The sequence below is a fragment of the Sphaerodactylus townsendi genome, linkage group LG05, assembly GCF_021028975.2.
Source record: "Sphaerodactylus townsendi isolate TG3544 linkage group LG05, MPM_Stown_v2.3, whole genome shotgun sequence".
NCBI classification, from domain to species: domain Eukaryota; kingdom Metazoa; phylum Chordata; class Lepidosauria; order Squamata; family Sphaerodactylidae; genus Sphaerodactylus; species Sphaerodactylus townsendi.
The window spans coordinates 117,567,628-117,586,887 of record NC_059429.1 but is presented as its reverse complement, the minus strand read 5'-3'; the positions used below and the strand labels follow the sequence as shown (position 1 = coordinate 117,586,887).

The window sequence follows — 19,260 nt, the reverse complement described above, 5'->3', positions numbered from 1 at the left end:
AGTCAATGGCCAGTTGCTCACGGCCGCCCGTGCACGCTTCAATTTTAACCCATCCACAGGCTCTGTTCATTTCCAGTTGAGCTCCGTTTGTTTCCAGTTGAATAGGTTAAGCAAAGACAGACCTCACTGTTCTCAATTCACTTTATGATCCTCCCATCATAAAAAATAATATCAGCACCTTGCTTTTCATGTCAGAACTACATTTGAGCTGCTATTCCCTATGCCCATGAGTAAATCCCATAAAAGCTGCCCCGTTGTACTGTCGCTATTTTTCCTTGTGGATGATTGATTGATGGATGAGTGCTGACACTTCAATGAAGCTATTTCGACTGCCATCTCAATCCGATGATGTGAGGGGTATATTTTCTGTCCATGGCTCATTACTTCAGAATGACATTCCTGGAACTTCATTTACTTTTCCCCTCCTTCCCTCAAGCGCCATATTTTTTCCCATCTAGGTTATGCATGCCATAAAAAAAGCAATTTGCTATTATATGTGGCATAAGGGCAACACTTTCCCTAGGAGGTAAATAAGAAGGGGATCCCCCCCCCTCCTTCTCTTCCATATGGAGCTTAGGGATCATGACAAAATTTCTCAGACAATTCCAACACAGGACATTTCTGCTCTTGAAATTGGTGAAATACTGTGTATATGTGGGTGACCTATTTGTGCACATGTTCAGGTTTACGTTTTATTTTAGCATTACCTCACAATATGTTTGTCCCTCTCTCCCCTCCAAACATTTCACATTCATGCCTAACTTATACAATGAATTCAACCTGAATTTTGAGTAGTCATTTACCACATGATCTAGTCTGATTTCTTCTATAAAGATGGAAAAATCCATTCTTTAAGTGCACAGACTGACTGGCTCTTATAGGCTGGCTCTGTTGTTTGGAAAATGCTTAGCTGGGTAAAAAAGGGCCCTGCTTGTCTTTAACCCTCACAAACAACACTGGGGAGTTTTCACCGTTAAGACGTCTTGGAAGCTTTTCAGAGTTGACAGGGAACCTGATTTTAATCTGTGTAATACAGTATTCCCGTTAATAATAACATATAATTAAGACATCCGTTAAAAATCCATAATGTTAATTTAATGGAGAAAACCTAATACAGTTCTATTGGAATTTTTACGTTGAATTAACTTTAACGGGCTTTTAATGGATGTCTTAATTAGGTCTCATTATTAACGTGAATTTTCCACAAATTAAAATGGGGACCTCAAAAGTTTTAATGGGGAAAAAGTCAAAATAGCCAATTTGAAATCAAAAGTCTCCCCTTCTCTTTTTCCAAACACAAGCGTCACTCCCATTAAAAGTAGCCGGGGACTTAAAAATAGGGGGAAGGTGGTCCTGATCTTTAAATCACTGACACTCTAGAGTGGATCTTTGGCCAACAGTGGAAAAGTTTGCTGTTGCATTGACCACAAACTTTAAGTGTTTTTTACTTGTAATTACACCTGTGGAATGTTAAAAAATCACAATAAGTTGCTTTTGTTTGAGAACAATCACTCCGTTGCATACAACTTGAATACACAGCCATGGAGATTTTAAATTAAGAGAAAAAAAATCAGAAAGAAAACACGACATGAGTAATGGATCTGAAAACAATCCATTTTCAACAAATCTTTGGCAGCAACAAGGTTAACCATAACTATTTGAACAACTTGCTGGGAAGATTAACATTTTCTGAGTTTTTTTGGCTCAGAATCTGTTTTAACTTAATAATTCTTCTCCTTACGGTGATGTATGGATCCCTAGTGCAATGACTGGATTGGGCAACCCAGGTGCATCAGTAATAGCGGCACTGAATTGAAACATTTCCTTTAGACAAACTATCCCAAAGGGGTTATAAATAGGAAACGGACATTACCATGAAAAGCAGAGCTTCCAGTGCGATTGCATCTTGTGGAACACGCCTGGACATTAAACTATGAAGAATTATACTATTTTTTTCCTGTCGAGTGTTACAAATTGACAAAATAAGTACATCAATGTTCTCAGTCATTATCCTACTTCAGTGGTACTTTGTTTTAGTGACAGCAGAAAGGGACAGTGGAGATCAGACAGCTTCGGTGCAGTTTATCAATGAAAATCTAATATCGTCCATAAGCAGGGGAGTGGAAATCAATACTTCATTACCAAATTGTTAGTGAGGATGAAGAAGAATAGCTGGAGATTTTTATTATTCTTTTGGCAGTCTTCTCGGTCCGGGTTGTTGGAAGTTCAATGTCAGAAGCGATGCGGCGGGCGGAGGTGGGCTCAGGGTGGGAGAGCTGGGGGTTAAGGCATTGGTCCTGCAAGTAGAAATAACAAAACAACAATGCATACAACAATCCAATCATGGCTTTGTTTTCTAATGGCTGTTCTTTGCTTGGACAAGTTTTCCCATGTACCAGTTTCAGAACATTGGAAAATGAGAGTGCAGACAGACAATTCTCTGTTGTGATCATTATGAAGTTGCCTTATGATGAGTCAGACTTCTTGGTCCATTATGGGGAGTTTTGCCTCCTCTGAATGGCCATGGCTCACCAGAAAGGAGAAGGTCTTGCACATCAACTCCTACGTGATGTGTATTGTCGAAGGCTTTCACGGCCGGAATCACGGGCATTGTGTGGTTTCCGGGTTGTAAACACATGGACAATTTAAACAGAAAGGAAGAAACCATGAAAATGAACAAAATTTGGCTACCGGTACTGAAAAACACTAGAATCAGGACAGTGACTAATGAACACCACCCAGACAAAGGATGTCTCCAGACAGTAAGCAGTCAAAGGGCTAGTGAACACCACCCAGAAAACGACCCACCACTCTAGGCAGTAAGCAATCAAAAGCCAGGCTACTACAATGCAGATGCCCTCACCAATTGATTATGCTATCTTCATGGTTACTCACATGCTAAATGGGCGGATCCCACCCAACACATGCAAATCAGGCTTGCTAATTGGACCCTTTATACTTGTTAACAGACAAATGGTTCTTTCTCCCACTTTAGACATTCCACAGGTATATATACTCCACTTGCTTTACTACCATCAGATCCTCTGAAGATGCCAGCTACAGATGCAGGCAAAACGTCAGGAGAAAATGCTAATAGAACATGACCATACAGCCCGGAAACCACGCAACATCCTACTTGATCCTTTCCAATGGAGAAGCCAGGAATTGAACCTGGGACCTTCTGTATCAGGGGTCTTCAAACTATGGCCCTCCAGATATTCATGAACTACAATTCCTATCAGCCCTGCCACTTAGCCATGCTGGCAGGGGCTGATGGGAATTGTAGTCCATGATCATCTGGAGGGCCATAGTTTGAAGACCCCTGTTCTATATGCAGAATAGATTATCTTCTGAGCCACAACCACTCCACATTGCTTCCTGAGATCAATTCAAGGTGCAGGTGATGGCCAGTGAGCCAGTGAGCCATCATTGGCCAACACTTAGCCTACGTAAATAAGCATTTCCATCCCCAAGATGCTGTCACCTTTAAGTTCAATCATCTGTGGAATCCATTTAATTAATGCTGGAGTCTTTTTTTCTTTTTTATTAATATATTTATTATGACTTTTAAAAAGACACATAAAGCCAACATCTAAAACTTCAGCTGACCTATTTTGATCCATTAGGGTTTTCAGAAGTGGTTTACCCACCCAAGAACTAACCAGGGCTGATCCTACATAGCTTCTGAAATCTGATGAGATTGGGATAGCCTGGACAATCCAGGCCAGGGTGGAGCTAACCATAAGACAAAAGCATGGCTAAATGAATGAATAAATAAATGAATGGTTCTAATGGGAGTTGAAGAGTATAGGACAGCCATTGTTGCTGATGGTGTACCCAGTGATTTGTTTTGTCTCATTGTTGTATCTGAGAGGGATATAAGCAGTCAGAAAACAGCAAAGGAATAGTTTCACACAGTAAAATCACACAAGCCAGACTTCCCATCCCCCAGGTCCAAAGAAACTCTGACAGTCGGGGGCAGAGGGGTTGGTGAGGGGGAATGGGGAATTTAGCAGCAGTAAACTGAGGCGTAAGTCTCTATCATCAGTAATGTGGCTACGTCATGCACAGCATAGTGATGTCATCATGTTGCTAGCAACATGGGGATGCTTGGTATTTGGGCAAAAACTCTATGGTAGAAACTGTTTTACCACTGACTTTTGCCCAAATACCACAATGTACCTGCAGTCATTGGCAATGTGATGACATCACTTCCGATGTTGCTGCATTGCTAATGACAGAGAACTAGTCCTAATTTTGCTGCTGGTAAGTTCCCCTGCTGGCTAACTGAATGACCCCAGGGGCAGGGTTTCAAAGTGGAGGATGCCCCCCTGTCAGCAGAGGTCTAGCAACCTTAGGCCTAGCCAAGACTAGTAGATGGAAATAATCTCTGCTCGGCTTTCCAAAATTGGCACTATGTCTAAGAAAGGGGTAAAATCCTATTAACTACATTCTTGCGGCCCAGAACTACACAGAAACTTATCTGAAAACTTTTTTGAAGGTTACATCATACTTCATGTTTGGTCCCAAACAATGTCAATTTAACTGGCTTCAATCACAGCATTACCAAAAATGAGCCTTATTGTAACCAATTTTAACCAGTTACATAACAATTGACACCTGGTTTTTGTTTTAAGTTTTAAGAATCTGAGGGCTTAATCTGTACTTTACTTAGCTTGTGCATGCACCCAACTTTGTACCTGGTGCCTCACTGCATGATGCAGTGGGAGCTCCATGTAAGGAGCCCTCAACATTCTTCCTTCTAAGGAGCCCTCAACATCTTCTAAGGAGCCCTCAACATCTTCCTAAGGAGCCCTCAACATCTTCTAAGGAGCCCTCAACATTCTCCCTTCAGTAGGCACAAGACACTAGGGTTGTCAGCTCTGGATTGGGAAATTCCTGAAGATTTGGGGGTACAGCCTGGGGGGAGGGTTTGGGGAGGGGGGGACCTCAGCGGGATATAATGCCATACAGTTCATGTTGCAAAGCAGCCATTTTTTCCAGAGGAACTGATCTCTGGCATCTGGATATCACTTGTAAGTTCAGGAAATCACACCAGGAAGTTTATAACCCTCCAAGGAAGCCTGATTCAGATGGGGACCCTTGCGCAAGGATCAAAAATGAACTCAGGGGGGCACTATTTGTTCCATGGTGAACCAGTATGGGGACACAGAATCTATTGTGTAGTTGGGCCCGGAGCATAGACATTGTTTAGGCAACACTGAAAGTGTCTTCTGCTTCACGAACTGGAAGGATGTTTAAAGAAATAGAATAATTTCTGATTAGTGGCAATGTGCATTAATTGAAGCAGGGAAATATTTCCCACTGATTTTCTTTGAAGTGTGATTTCAGACTTAATTCGGTGTGCAGTCATTTTCAAGGGCAAGGACACATTTTTTTTTAATCTTGCCCATCCTCAAAACGCTCCCGTGACCAAAAGAATCTCTTTGGCCCAAGGTCACCTTGTAAGCTTAATGGCTAAAGGCCTAACTACATATTCCAGCAATACATTCCTGGGTTTGGCCACAGATACATTCTGGGAGCTCCACGCTTTTTCACAAATGTGTGGGAGCCCTATTCCAATCACAATTCTACAGCCTGGTTTTATGAATCATGAATAACAACCACCAGGCAGTGGTGGGATCCAAAAATTTTAGTAACAGGTTCCCATGGTGGTGGGATTCAAACTGTGGCGTAGCGCCAATGGGGCTGGGCGGGACACGACGGGGGCATGGCTGGGCATTCCAGGGGCAGGGCATTCCTGGGCAGGGCATTCCTGGGCAGGGCTGTGGCAAGGACGCAGCCACTGCGCCGGTCCTTGGGCGGGAAACGAATGCACGCAGGCGCAGGCTGCCACGCACGCCAGTGCACCTCCTGCTAGACTGCTTCAAGCTCTGCATGCTACTGCTGAGAGGAGGGGCGTAACTAAGGCAAAAATCATGTGGCAAAATCACCAATTAGTAACCCCCTCTCGGCACACACAAATAATTAGTAACCTACTCTCGGGAACCTGTGAGAACCTGCTGGATCCCACCTCTGCCACCAGGGCATTACAGGGTTGTCATGCTCCCTCTGGCTACTGGTGGAAGATGAAGGAGGAGAGGAAGGGATGCCAGATCCAGGTAGGGAAATTCCTGGACATTTGGGGGTGGAGTCTGGGGAAAACAGGAACCTTAGTGAGATAGAGTGCCATAGAACCTACCCTCTGAAACATCAATTTTCTCCAGGAGAGCTGATCTCTGTAGTCTGGAGGTGAGTTGTATTTCCAGGGATCCTAGGTCATTGGATGGCTGGGTGAAATGTTTTACAGACTAGCTAGTGCACAAGGAACTCACTTCTGAGAACACAGGATGCATCAGCAGTGAGCACGGAGCTTGAGAAATATCACCACGCGGTGTAAAGGAGTTGATAAGCAAAGATTGGAGAACAGGGAGAAAATGCTTCAGAAGGTAGGATCTGAATTTCAGTTTGGTTGTCACTCAGTTCACATTTGCAGGAGGGAAGGTAAAAAAAAAATGCTTTCGTATGCAAGTGCCCTCAGTGACCTAGATTCAGCTGCTCTGCACAAAACGACACAATTTTCATCGCTCTTTTCTCTAGTTACAAATACACGTGTAGCAGCAAACGAGGCATTCCGTTTCTGTTGCGAATGGGCAAAGCAAAGGCAGGGCTGTTGGCAGGTGAGGAAAAAAGAAAGAACCGCTTGACTCTTCACCACTACCCCACAACTGCTTTCTCCATGTTACTAACAAACACAGCTCCACCTTGGCTGGGAGAAAAGAGGCCACAAAATTCTGAAGAAATAAGTGGAGGAAAATAAGTGGAGGGGCAGGAGCCACGTATTTCCTCCAGGACACTGCTTCTCTCTTGCAGACACTTTGTCATTTGGGGACAAACACAAGATTGGGACCAGTGGTGGGATCCAAAAATTTTAGTAACAGGTTCCCATGGTGGTGGGATTCAAACTGTGGCGAGCGCCAATGGGGCTGGGCGGGTCACGACAGGGGCGTGGCCAGGCATTCCAGGGGCGGGGCATTCCTGGGCGGGAAACGAATGCACGCAGGCACAGGCTGCCACGCACGCCGGTGCATCTCCTGCTAGACTGCTTCAAGTTCTGCGCGCTACTGCTGAGAGGAGGGGCGTAACTAAGGCAAAAATCACGTGGCAAAATCACCAATTAGTAACCCGCTCTCGGCACACACAAATAATTAGTAACCTACTCTCGGGAACCTGTGAGAACCTGCTGGATCCCACCTCTGATTGGGACTCTCATGTTTATAGAGTTCCTAACGCAGAGTTGTCAACCCTACACATTTGCCATCAAAGGTTTAATTGTACCCTCACTGTGGTTTTTATTTTATTTAGTTTGAATATTTCTGTGCCACATCTTCAAAGTGCGGCTTGAGGAGGATTCCAAAGAAAAACCATGTATAAAACACAAGCCATTCAATAACACAAGCCGCTAAAAAGGACAAGCGTCATAAAAACTAACCATAAAACAAAGCAAACCAGCATCAAATCTGATCAGATAAACCCCTAATGAAAAGCCTGAATAGATGGTCTGTTTTAGCTGGCACCTAAAAGAAAGTAAAGTAGGTGCCAGGCAAGACTCAAGGGGGAGGGCGTTCCAAAGGCAAGGGGGCCACCAGAGAAAATGCCCTAACAACTAATTTTATCATAAAGCAGTTTTCTCCTGATTGCAAATCTTCTGAAGGCAGAAGTGAGGAGAATTCTGTCTCCATGTTATAAACAAGACTGATGTAATATAAGGCAGCACTATTGAAACCTATGAGGTAAACTATAGGGCAATGATGGCGAACCTTTTCGAGACCGAGTGCCCAAATTGCAACACCAAACCCACTTATTTATCCCAAAGTGCCAACATGGCAATTTAACCTGAATACTGAGGTTTTAGTTTAGAAAAAAAGGTTGGCTTCAAGTCGCGCTTTACTCAGGAGTAATTTTGGTGAAGCAACCATGCAACACTTTGAATGGGTGAATCACGACCCTAGGAGGGTTTACTCAGAAGCAAGCCCCATTGTTAGCAGCCGAGCTTACTCCCAGGCAAAGGATCGTGCCCAGGCCAGCCTAGATGTGTGTGTGTGTGTGTGGGGGGGTGATTTTCTGCCCCCCCACGACAAACTCTGTGCACATGTGCCCACAGAAAGGGCTCTGAGTGCCACCTCAGGGACCCGTGCCATAGGTTCGCCATTGCTGCTATAGGGAATACTACATGTTGGGATGGATCCTGCAGATTTGTTCCATGAGCAGACTTTCCTCTGGCATAGGGAACCTTCTTCTGACACAAGAACCTCTGGAATTAGGTAGAGGAGTTGTGCTCCAGAAGGAAGTGGAAGAGATCCCCTGGATCCCAGCCCATTACACTGGCGATCTATGCTTAGATCCCCAAACTTGTTTTTGTATTCTAAATAGCTGCTGCAAAATGGGGTCCCTGTCTTTGTCCAGCACCATTTGCCAGATCAAAAACTGCCCTCTCTCCAAGCTTCGATGAGCCCTAGTAGCGTAAGAAGACAGGTGACGTTTTGTTGCCTGTCTTCTTCTCCTGCTGGGGAAAACTGCAGAAATATGGCCACTGACTGTATAGCCTGAATCATAGGATCAAACTGCGGATGTCAGGCAGAACAGCTATTCAATCAGCAACTGTGCATTTGAACAGATAGCTGAAGGAGATACTTCTGGAAAGCCAGTATGGTGTAGTGGTTGCAAGCAATGGACTTTGATCTGCAGAACTGGGTTTGATCCCCACTCCTCCACATGAAGCCTACTAGGTGACCTTGGGCTAGTCACCGTTCTGTCAGTGCTCTCTCAACCCCACCTGCCTCACCAGGTGTCTTTTGCAAGTTTGTAGACAGCTTTGAGACTCTTCATGGTTGAGAAAAGCAGGGTATAAATCCAAATTCTTCATTTTTCCCGCCTCCATTGTTCTGTCCTTGTAGTTAAGGGCAGGAATTCTCAGTCCCCTTGATTATCCCAAAATGGTGGCTGGCAGTTCTTATCATCATACCAGTCTGTGCTGCTGCCTGTGCTTATCCCATCCCCTTCTTTTAGCCAGCTGAGTTGTTAAATTTCTTGCTTTCAAGGGATGCTATAACTTTGTTTTCCAGTCTCTGCCTGCATAGATTCTCTCATATAAGGGGTTTTACAGCAAAACCGGCTTGCATGTCCCTTCACAGAAGCTTACAGCTTCATTCTTTCCGTGGAATGTTTGTGAACATTCCATGACTGCACATCAGTTTTCCAAGTAGGTTTTAAAAGCTTTGCTGCTGCCTCCACCAGTTCCTGTTAAGCACATTACAATATGGATAATATTAAAAATACATCACATTGTATAGCTGATTGAATAGCTGTCCTAGCTGACATGGAAAGAAATGAAATCTGTCTAAGCATAGATTTCTCTGCTGAAAGCTTACTTTTACCAGACTATGTAGAGGTTCAAAGTAGGTCAGCACTGCTCCAAACCAATACCTTTCAATGAAGCTTTTAAAAATTATTTTCCCTTTTCTCCCCCTGATTATGCTTCCATAAAATTTTCTTTGCTCATCACTGACAAGTTTCCTAAATTCAACCTCATGTCAGCCTTTCTCTAGAGAAGGAGCAATGTATGGGCTGCAGGAATCTCAGCATTTTGCAACAATAAACACACGCTTGGAATTTTTTTACTGGAAGATGGAAGATAAATACCTACTTCCATCAATGGGGTTATCCTTCTGTTAGTTTGGAATTATCTGCAGAAAAGCCCCTTGTGAGCCTATGAGATTCAACATGATTTAACAGTGCAATCCTAAGCAGAGTTACACTCTTCCCAGGTCACTGAAGTAAATGGGCTTTGAAGAATGTAACTCTATTTAGGATTGCATTGTTAGGGTTGATTAGCTTTTCACGGGAAGACTCTTTCAACATTCACTTTTGCATGCAAGTCCAACAGAAAGCATATTTGCCCATCTAGTGATTTGACATTCATGACTGTTAATGAATTCATCATCATTCAATGCTACATACTAAACTATAGTATCCATTTACTATGTTGCTGTTCCATGAACTTGAACATGCCATTTTATCTACTGACAGCATTTTGAGAGAGTGCAGAAGTGCAACTTCCCACCTTTTCTTTCTGTGATACTACTAGGGTTGTTAGTTCCAGGGCGCAGTTGCGAGGTGGGGGAAGCAATGTGCCGCCCAGAAAGTGGCGCCCAGGGCTCTAGCCCCCATGTGTCCCCCCACCACAGCAATGCGACCCACTCAACTAACTGTGGTTAGTTAAAGGCCAACAAAACTAGGATCTGAAGCTCAGAACTTCAGAGCCCTCCGGGGGTAGGGCGGTATACAAAACCCATAAATAAAATAAAATAAATAAAAATAAAGAACTGAACTTGGTTTATTTCACACTAGTTAGCATTGTGTGTGTGTGTGTAATGAGCAAACATCACTTGGTTGAAACCTCCCAGGCTAGAGAGAGAGGCAAAGAGGACAACTTTGGCTTAGGAAAGTAATGGAGATTAGGGAAAGGTGGAGTTTGGGGAGGCAGGAATATCATTCCATAAAGTCCATCTCTGAAGCTGCCATTTCCTCCAGAAGTGATTAGGGTTCCAAACTGTGTGTGGGCCTGGATTTCTCCCAGAATTACAATGGATCTCCAGACTACAGGGATCAAGGCCTCTGGGGGAAAATGGCAGCTGCATGGTTTCATATCTCCATTGAACAGGGATGCTAGCATTGACTGGCAACTAGCGGAGGGAGGGGGAAAGTGATGATGCCACATCACTGGCATCACTGGCATCATGTCAGCTTGACACACTAAGCTCTGGTAAAACAATAGTGTTTTGCTTGAATCCTAGAGTGTTGTGTTGGTGTCACCAGTGGCAGGGTTACAAGGGGGCAGGGGGTGCGAATTGTACCTGGGGGTACATGAAAATTGCCCCAACTCTGGCCCCCTTTCCCCCACCCTACCCCGCCCCGCCTCGCCTCGCCAGGCGTGGCCCTGCCCCACCAGCCTGGCCCATTTTCAGCCAGCAGAAAGCTCCAGGAATTTCCCAAGCTGGAGTTGGCAACCCTAGAACTCATCCGTGTAGTCTCCATTCCCCATTTGGAGGTTGATCAGAGAAAGCAATTAAACCAGAATTTATCGAGGCAAACCATGATTTGAGCGAGCCAAATCCTGAATGCACAAACCACATGGCGTTAAAATAAATAATGGTTTCCAGCGATGCTTGAACAGAACTGTTTTATTGGTTCATATGAGTAGCGCAGGCTAACCCAGGAGTGAAGAAAAGCGGTGGAAAAGCTCCTACCCCCCCATACTCACACGTTCAACCCCTTGGTGATTGACCTGTGTTGGTACAGCAAGCAGATGGCAATGCTGCCTTGAGGTCTGTCCAAGCCTGCTTTCTTTTGCAAAACAAGACCCTTAAAACCCCCAGTAAATTAGGCTAGGCAAAGGGAGTCTGCATCTTTGAGTAATGAGACTGGGAAACTGGGAACGCGTTTTCCACTCACTCATTTCTCACTGTATGGCATTCCGATTTCATGACACTTCATAATAAATCATTGCTTATCACTCACATGGGAACGTAACACGGCTCAAGTTAAGATTCGTTAGCGATTGTAAAGAAGAAACATGAATTGCTCTATATCAGAGCTTTTTGATCATCTTCTGCCTCGCTGCAGGCTCTCTTTTTTATTGTTATATTTACTGTAACTGTTGTTTAAGGCATAAATAAAAGAGGAGGAAAGCACAGAAAATATGAATAATGTAAATAAATTTATTTGTCTTATTTATGTGTTGATGTAAGCATTTGGCAATTACTCTGCACAGCAGTTTGTATCCTGCATCAGAGAGAAAGGGAGAGACTGCTGCTGCAGCAGACAGGTTTTTAGACTAGGAGGCTATTAATAGCATGAAGCGCTGATCCACACCTTGCTGGAGAAAGAGGCCAGCTGCTTGTTTCAAGAGGCAGTCTGTTTGCAGGGAAAGAAAAGGGCACCGCCCACCCAAGATTGCCAACTGGCCAGTTTTCCACTGGCATGACCAATTTTTCCTTCTTCTGGCCAGTTGCCAGAGGAGGTTTTTCTCTCTCTCTCATATGATGGAGAGAACAGGAGATGGATTTGCTGTGCTGCACCTTTAAGGACTTTGCAGCCAAGCTTAACTTTCATTTTCAGCCTAGAGTTTCTCTGTCCTGCACAAGTGATGCTGACTTTAGGTGAATTAGTATTTTCTGTTGGCCCTTTTGCTCCACTTTTTGACACCTTGGCCCTGTCCCTGGGCACACGGACGCTGCCTGGGATCCCATTTGTCCTGATCTTGGATGGGTGGAGCCAGGCTTGGCACAGATTTGAACCTTCCAACATTTGTGGAGGCAGCAAGTCTTGCTAGAGAAAGAAGGACCTGAAATGGAGTAAATCAGAAAACTGATTTGCCTTCCATTGTTGACAATGTCACCTCCAGAGAATAACATCGAGTTTTCCATGATTCTTAGAAAGGACCCTCTATGATGCGGCTGGCCTCCACTAGGGCCAGGGCTTTTACGGCCCTGGCCCCTGCCTGGTGGAATGCTCTCCCGCCAGCTGTCCGGGCCCTGCTGGACCTCAGTGAATTCCGCAGGGCCTGTAAGACCGAGTTATTCCGCCGGGCTTTTGGGGAGGCCCGGCTGCTGATAGGATGCCCATTAACAGCAACTGAGATCCGCTGTTTCCCCCACCTCCAGGAGTCAGAGGGAAGCCTGAAAGGTTGAGCATACATCTTTTAAAATGTTTATAAGCTTGGGCTGCATTTTAACTTGTACAAATTTTAGTATTTTATCTTATTTATCCACTTGTATGTATTATGTTGTAAACCGCCCTGAGCCCTCCAGGGGAGGGCGGTATAAAAGTGGAACAAATAAATAAATAAATAAATAAATAAATAAATCACTTCCAGGTTTTGCCCAGATATGATGTCACCCTCTTGCTCATCAGATATTTTTTAAAATTGTTTTTTCCTCACCATTTGCAGTGTCAGGAAATGGAAGTTGGGGACTGGTGGGAACTTGGCATCCCTACACCACAGACAGCATGAGCAAAACAAGAGGTTTAGGCACTGTCCCAGCAGCAGCAGATGACTTGGGGGCAAAAAGTCTATTGCAATAAAACTAGTTTCCCTAATTACAGACCTGGTGGTACAAATAGTATTGCACATCACTGGGCTTGTGAGTTGTGCATCTCTCTCTACCACCCCAACCCATTGTATTCATATAGTATACAAAGAGGAACTTCCACAACTAGTCCTGAAAAAATGGGCAAGACAGTCCTGCATTACAAGAAGAGCTTACATATCTTCCTTGCAGGGGTGGATGTCAAAGGTCATGTGACATGAACAAGCCTAAGGCAGGAAATGCAAATCATCTGATCTTCCTGCCCTTCCTCTGTTTATCCTCACCTCTAAAATGGTTTTGATGTAAAAAAGCGGCCATGACTTACCGTGGCCGCCATTGCTGATGGGGAAGGGACAGCATCCTTGTTGGCTGCCACCTTCCCTTGGCCTCACGAGCTCCCAAGTGCTCGCAAGGTTTTCCAAGTTCCAGGGTGCCAAGCAGTGACGCTGGGCACCCTGATGTTAATGGGGAGGTGGGCCTAGGCAGCCTTTATAAGGCTGGGCCTGGCCTGCAACCTCCCCATTTGCCAGAGCACGATTGTTGCCCACCCACCTCTCCCTGTTTGCCTTATGTCAATGCATGCCTGTTTTGTTAGAGGGTTGGCGGTTTGACCATCGGGGACTGATCTTTAGCTTGTGGTCAGCGGGTAAAATACCCGCTTTATTGGAACCTCCTTATGAGGTTTGGGGTGGAGCAAGCCAAGGGGTAACCTGCCCAGACGTGGGCTTCTATGACTTGCGCCCCTGGCAGCTAAGAGTCTTCAGGAAGTGGCAACCGCCCATCTGGAATCACAGCTGCTCCAGCGTGTGATAATTTTTCATCGGCAGGCATGCTGAGAAAAATTTAGGTGTCTGGGGGGACAGCACTCGGGCTGCCCAGCCCACAGATCAGACCCCCATGCTTGCTTGCATGCCGTTTACCTTGAACCAATTTTTGTTAATAAAATGGCTATGGCCAACTTTTCTTCACACAAAAGCGTGTTTTACTCTAATTTATTCTGGGAATGACTAGGAGGCCTTTAGTTACTTCCCTCAAGCAGCAAAACAATAGTGAGCCAGCAATCCCAATTATTCCAGAAGCCTCCTCCCCCCCCCCTTTCAATTTGCTTCAGGTCTTTGATTAACCCCTTGATCATGCAATCAAGTCTGAATCTGAAGCAGGTTAAGTAGATAACTTAGGTTACAGGTTTTTATTTGCCTGCTAAAAGCACCAGGGAAAGAACACATTGGGAGGGGGTGGGGGTTAGGTAGCAACAAAACCAAGGCACAAGGAATACAGATGAGAATCCTGACTTTGTGTAAGTAACATGAGAGAACGACATTTGTGCCAATATTATAGACTGGAGAGCATCTTTTAGAAATAATCCCTGGTTGCCTTGCCAATCCTGAAAAATATTTAATGGTGGCCGATTTTGTCAACAAAATCTTTTCACTACATTATTTTTTAGTTGGGTGCATTTTTAATGCACATCTAATAGTTCAAAGTGGTATTTAAAAGGCAGTATAAAGTTTCTTCCTACTGTCTGGTGAAAGAAACTTTAGGAACAGTCTTTTACAAGACCCCTTTGTCAGAAAGAGTACTAGATACTGGCATGGATTCCAGCTAGGGACCACAAATTGCTCCTCAATATATTCTTGGGGGTATCCACGCCCCCCCCCCCCCGGTAACAGCACATTAGGGGGTTGTTAGGGAGTAACAGCACTGGTGGAGATTTCCACAGGAGGAAGAATAAGTGAAAATTACCCCTCCTTGCATCTGCAGAAATCTCAGTGGGATCCTAGCCACTTTTCAAAAAACATGTCTATTTAGAAATGTACAACTTGATCATGGAAGGAGTGTCTTTACAGAAGCATCCATTTTCAAAACGCAATAGAACTCCCACTCTATTCTGCACAACACAAATAGGGCGTCCTGAGGACACAAAAAAAGACTTCTTGGGGAGGAGCTCCACACAGCTTCCCCCCACCCTCCATGGTGGGCTCAGGATGCCTTATTTCAGTTCAAGCGATTTTGAGGATGCAAAACTACAGACCTCTTTTCCCCAAGTTGTCTGCCAGTCATCTCCTCTTGTTGTACAGAGCTGAGGAGACGTCTTATTTTTCCCGCCCAACCATTAAAGCTCTTGTCAGTTTCCTCCACCTTTAGCATCCAACATTTTATGGTCCTGCAAGGATTCTCCATGCCCACGTCCATTTGTTGAAGATTTCCCCAGAGTCTGAAAAAATACATGGTTACACTCAGCTCATCCTGCCAATTCCAGCAATATATAGTTTCCCCTTTTTTAATTTTTGAGAAGCTATCTTTGAAGACACGCAGACACGATATGAAAATTGGCATGGATTCTGAAATCATGCCTGTGTGTCTTTGAAGATAGCTTCATTGAAAATTTTAAAAAGGGAAAACTATAGTGCCAGAATTGGCAAGATGAGCTAAGTACAAACATGTACTTTTCAGGCTTAAAAGTACACCCAGCAGCAGAGCCTGCAGAGAAAACGCCGTGGGGAAACTTCCAGAAACCAGCTGTGGACAAGGAGAATCCATGAAATGCCAGGTGCAAGAACTTTAAACTTAGGTGGGAGGAAATGGTGGGCAGAGGGAAAATGCCACTTTCTCCACCAACACCTTTTTTGTAAGTGCTGTCTGGACAAAAAATGAATAGCCGGCTTTTTTAAAGACACCCCTAAGATGTTTTATTTATGCTGTGCAGAACGGACTGATTTGACTTGCCAGTCCAGACTACAAAAACCCAGTTTTATTTGTCCTTCATTAATTAGATTTCTTATCATTCCTTTACCCAAGAAGTACTGTATGGCATTCATTAACTAGCTGCCAGCATGGTGTAGCGGTTAAAAGCTGAGGACTCTAATCTAGAGAACTATATTTAATCCCGCACTCCTCCACATGAGTGGCAGACTCTAATCTGATGAACCAGGTTTCTTTCTCTACTCCTAAACATGAAGCCTGACGGGTCACCTTGGGCTAGTCACAGTTCTCTCAGAACTCTCTCAGGCCTATCTGCCTCACAAGATGTCTGTTGTAGGAAGGGGAAGGGAAGGTGTATGTAAGCAGCTTTGAGACTCCTTAAAAGTAGCCTGTCTTTGAATCACAAGGCCTCATTCAGCTATCATGGCTAATAACTAGGAATAGGCCTATCCTTCCTAAATTTGTTTAATGCTCTTTTAAAACTGTGGCCATCATAGTATCTTGTAGCAGGGAGCTCTACAAATCAATTTTGTGTAGTGTGAAGTAGTTCTCCTTCAGTTAGTCTTGAATTTACTGCCAATCACTTTCGTAGGATCACCGAGAGTTCTAGCATTATAGTCCAAGTGGATCAAATTTTCACTTTTGAAGTGGGAAGTATTTTCGGAGAGAAGATAAATTCAAAACGAAAAGACCGATAATCCATTCTGTTCACTGAAATAAATTTGATAGAAGTTGTCAATACATTAGGAGCTGATACTCGGTGGGTATGAGTATGTGCTTATTATTCATTCATTCATAAATTAAGAATATTTATATACCACCCTTCTATCCCAACGATCATCCCCAGGGTAGTTTTATCGCATTTTCAGGCCAGCATTAGATCATCTAAGGCTAATTTTGTCACAAAACATGGCAGGGCAGCTATTGGAATAGGGGATAAATATTTGACAATTCTGTTACAGCAACTTCGCTAACGATTTTTGAACAACCTCCAACCGAAGTCTAAATGTCTTCAATATCCATAAACAACTCTATACTGTCCAATTAGGAAGACAAAGACATAGAGGGTTGTCAAGAAGATTTGCATGGCTAAGTGTCTCAGATCATGGAGATGATGAGGGATTGTTCGAGAGGGAATTTCGGGGAATGGGAGAGGAAGAGCACACCGCAGAGAACGGATGACTATCATTACAATATTCTAGAGCCTTACACCTTCCCAATTACTGGCAGGTTTCATTAATTATGGCAACATTTCCCTAATAGAATCCCCCCCCCTCTCTGTGCCTTATCGCTCCATTCCCTCTGTCTACATGAAATGCACAACTCAGCAGCCTATGAAAAACTGGGCCGCACAGTGGCCTGTTCAAACAGAATTGAATAAATAAATAAATACGGCAACCATCGGAGAGGCAACAAAAATGGAAGGAATGGAGGGAACGGTCATTTAGAGGAGAAGAGGGGGAGCTCCTGAACTATCAACTATGTTTGGGAATGTTAAAAATCGAGCTCTTGGGAGTAATTGGCAAGTGGGGGGGGGGGGAGAGAAGGAATGTGCAACCTGACATGCTCAAAAGTAGAAAGGAAAGCATTCTCCTCTCCATGCAAATGAATACGCAAACGTAGAGACAGATTGCTAAGTGATAGTCACAAGGCCTGTTAGATTGAAGTCCTCCTGGTGGGAGGTTGCAGATAATACCAACTCAATCCCATTAGATATAATGTTTGGAGCATTTGCTGCTGCCATCATGTTACTTATCAACTAGATTATCTGTACCAACTGCATCTACAATTTGGCTTTAATGTCTCATCCTGTGCCGAAGAGTTGGAAGCCCCCAAACTTGTTTCCATTTGAAATCCATCAATGAGAGATTTGACTCTAATCTGCAGCTGTTTGCCACAGACAAGAAGGGAGGAGGGGGATACCATGACAACATTTCAAATCACCACCAATAGCATCCCCTCCTCTCGTTCTTTGGACAGCCAACTGTTCCCTGTGATTTCTATTACATTTTCTACCTATTATTTCATGTAATGGCATTCCTTAAATTTTAAATTAGCTCCGAAGAATAAAAATAATTGAATTCCTGCTGTTTTGTGTACATAGAGGGTGACAGGAGCTAATGTGATAATTTAAACTGTAAATGAGTCTTCACTTTGTGTTCATTAATTACAGCTAATTACTGAATTACAAACCTTCTTGGTTAGGCACTGTTATGTATTCATGTAGCATGTTAGACCTCCAGCTGGTAGAAAACTGTTTTATAGACTTACAAGCTGACACAGGAAGCTACCATAGAAAAAAAAATTCCATTGGGGGAGGGAACAGAGGGAGGGGCATAGGAAATGAGGTACATACAAAAGATAGTGTGGTCCAAACATAATCAGGGATGACAAAACGTTTAGTGGAACCCAAAACCTTGAAGGAAGATATTCTGATGGATCAACTGAATTTCTGAGATCTCAAGATTCACGGTGCACATACATCTGTATTTAGAAAAAAATTATTCCACCTGTCTGGGGAACCTGCCTAAAGCAGTTTACAGAATAAAACATTAAAAAAAAATTTAAATTATTAATTCAAATCCAGACTTAAAAACCTAGCCACAGCATAAAAATATGGACAATTAAGTAGTTTAAAACATTTTTAAAACCATAAAAATTATTAATTCAAATCCAGAATTAAAAACCTGGCCACAGCATAAAAACATAGGTGACTGAATAGCTGAAAGTAACAGTTTTCAGACTAGAAGCATATTAAAATGGAGTTAAAAGCTCAGCTCCTTAATTAAAAGTCTGGGTAAACAGATACATTTTGGCTTGCGACCTGAAAGAATGAAATGTAGCCATCAGACCCGCCTCAAGAGAAAGGATATTCCAAAAACTCTTCCTTTTTACCTAACAGGAGTTGACTATCCCAGCAGTCAAAGTACTTCCAGATTGTTGCACAGTTATTTTGATGTGAATTAAAGAATTAGAGAGCAACTCTATCAACTGTCAGCCATGAAATCTAAATGGAACCTCCGTGTTCAGAAACAATATATCTCTGAATAACAGATGTCAGGGAAGCAAAAGCAGAGAAGTATTGACTCTGCTTTCTTGACTTCTTTGCAGGTGACCCACAAAACATCTGGATCATTACCAAATGGATGCTAGAATAGATGACATGACAGACATGACAGACCTCTACTTCTTTAGGCAGGGAAACCACTAACTGAACTGGCTTGTCAGATTTTCCCCACCTTTTTCCTTTAGGGATTGAGGTGCTTCAGAAATGGTAGTATCTGTGCCTGTGTCTGTAGTTTTATATGAATTCGCTACCATAATGTATTTTAATGTTTTATTGGTATATTGCAGTGATGGCGAACCTATGGCACGGGTGCCAGAGGTGGCACTCGGAGCCCTCTCT

The 19,260-nt window shown here is 43.6% G+C and overlaps 1 protein-coding gene across 1 annotated transcript in view; it reads right to left on the bottom strand.

The window, feature by feature from the left end:
- Positions 1-426: 426 nt before the first annotated feature.
- The window catches only part of LOC125432877 (teashirt homolog 2-like), a 484,512-nt gene continuing 465,678 nt past the window's right edge, over positions 427-19,260 (bottom strand). The window contains exon 3 of the mRNA XM_048496959.1: positions 427-2,297. The gene's annotated coding sequence lies outside the window, so the exon portion shown is untranslated. The remainder of the gene's footprint in view (positions 2,298-19,260) is intronic.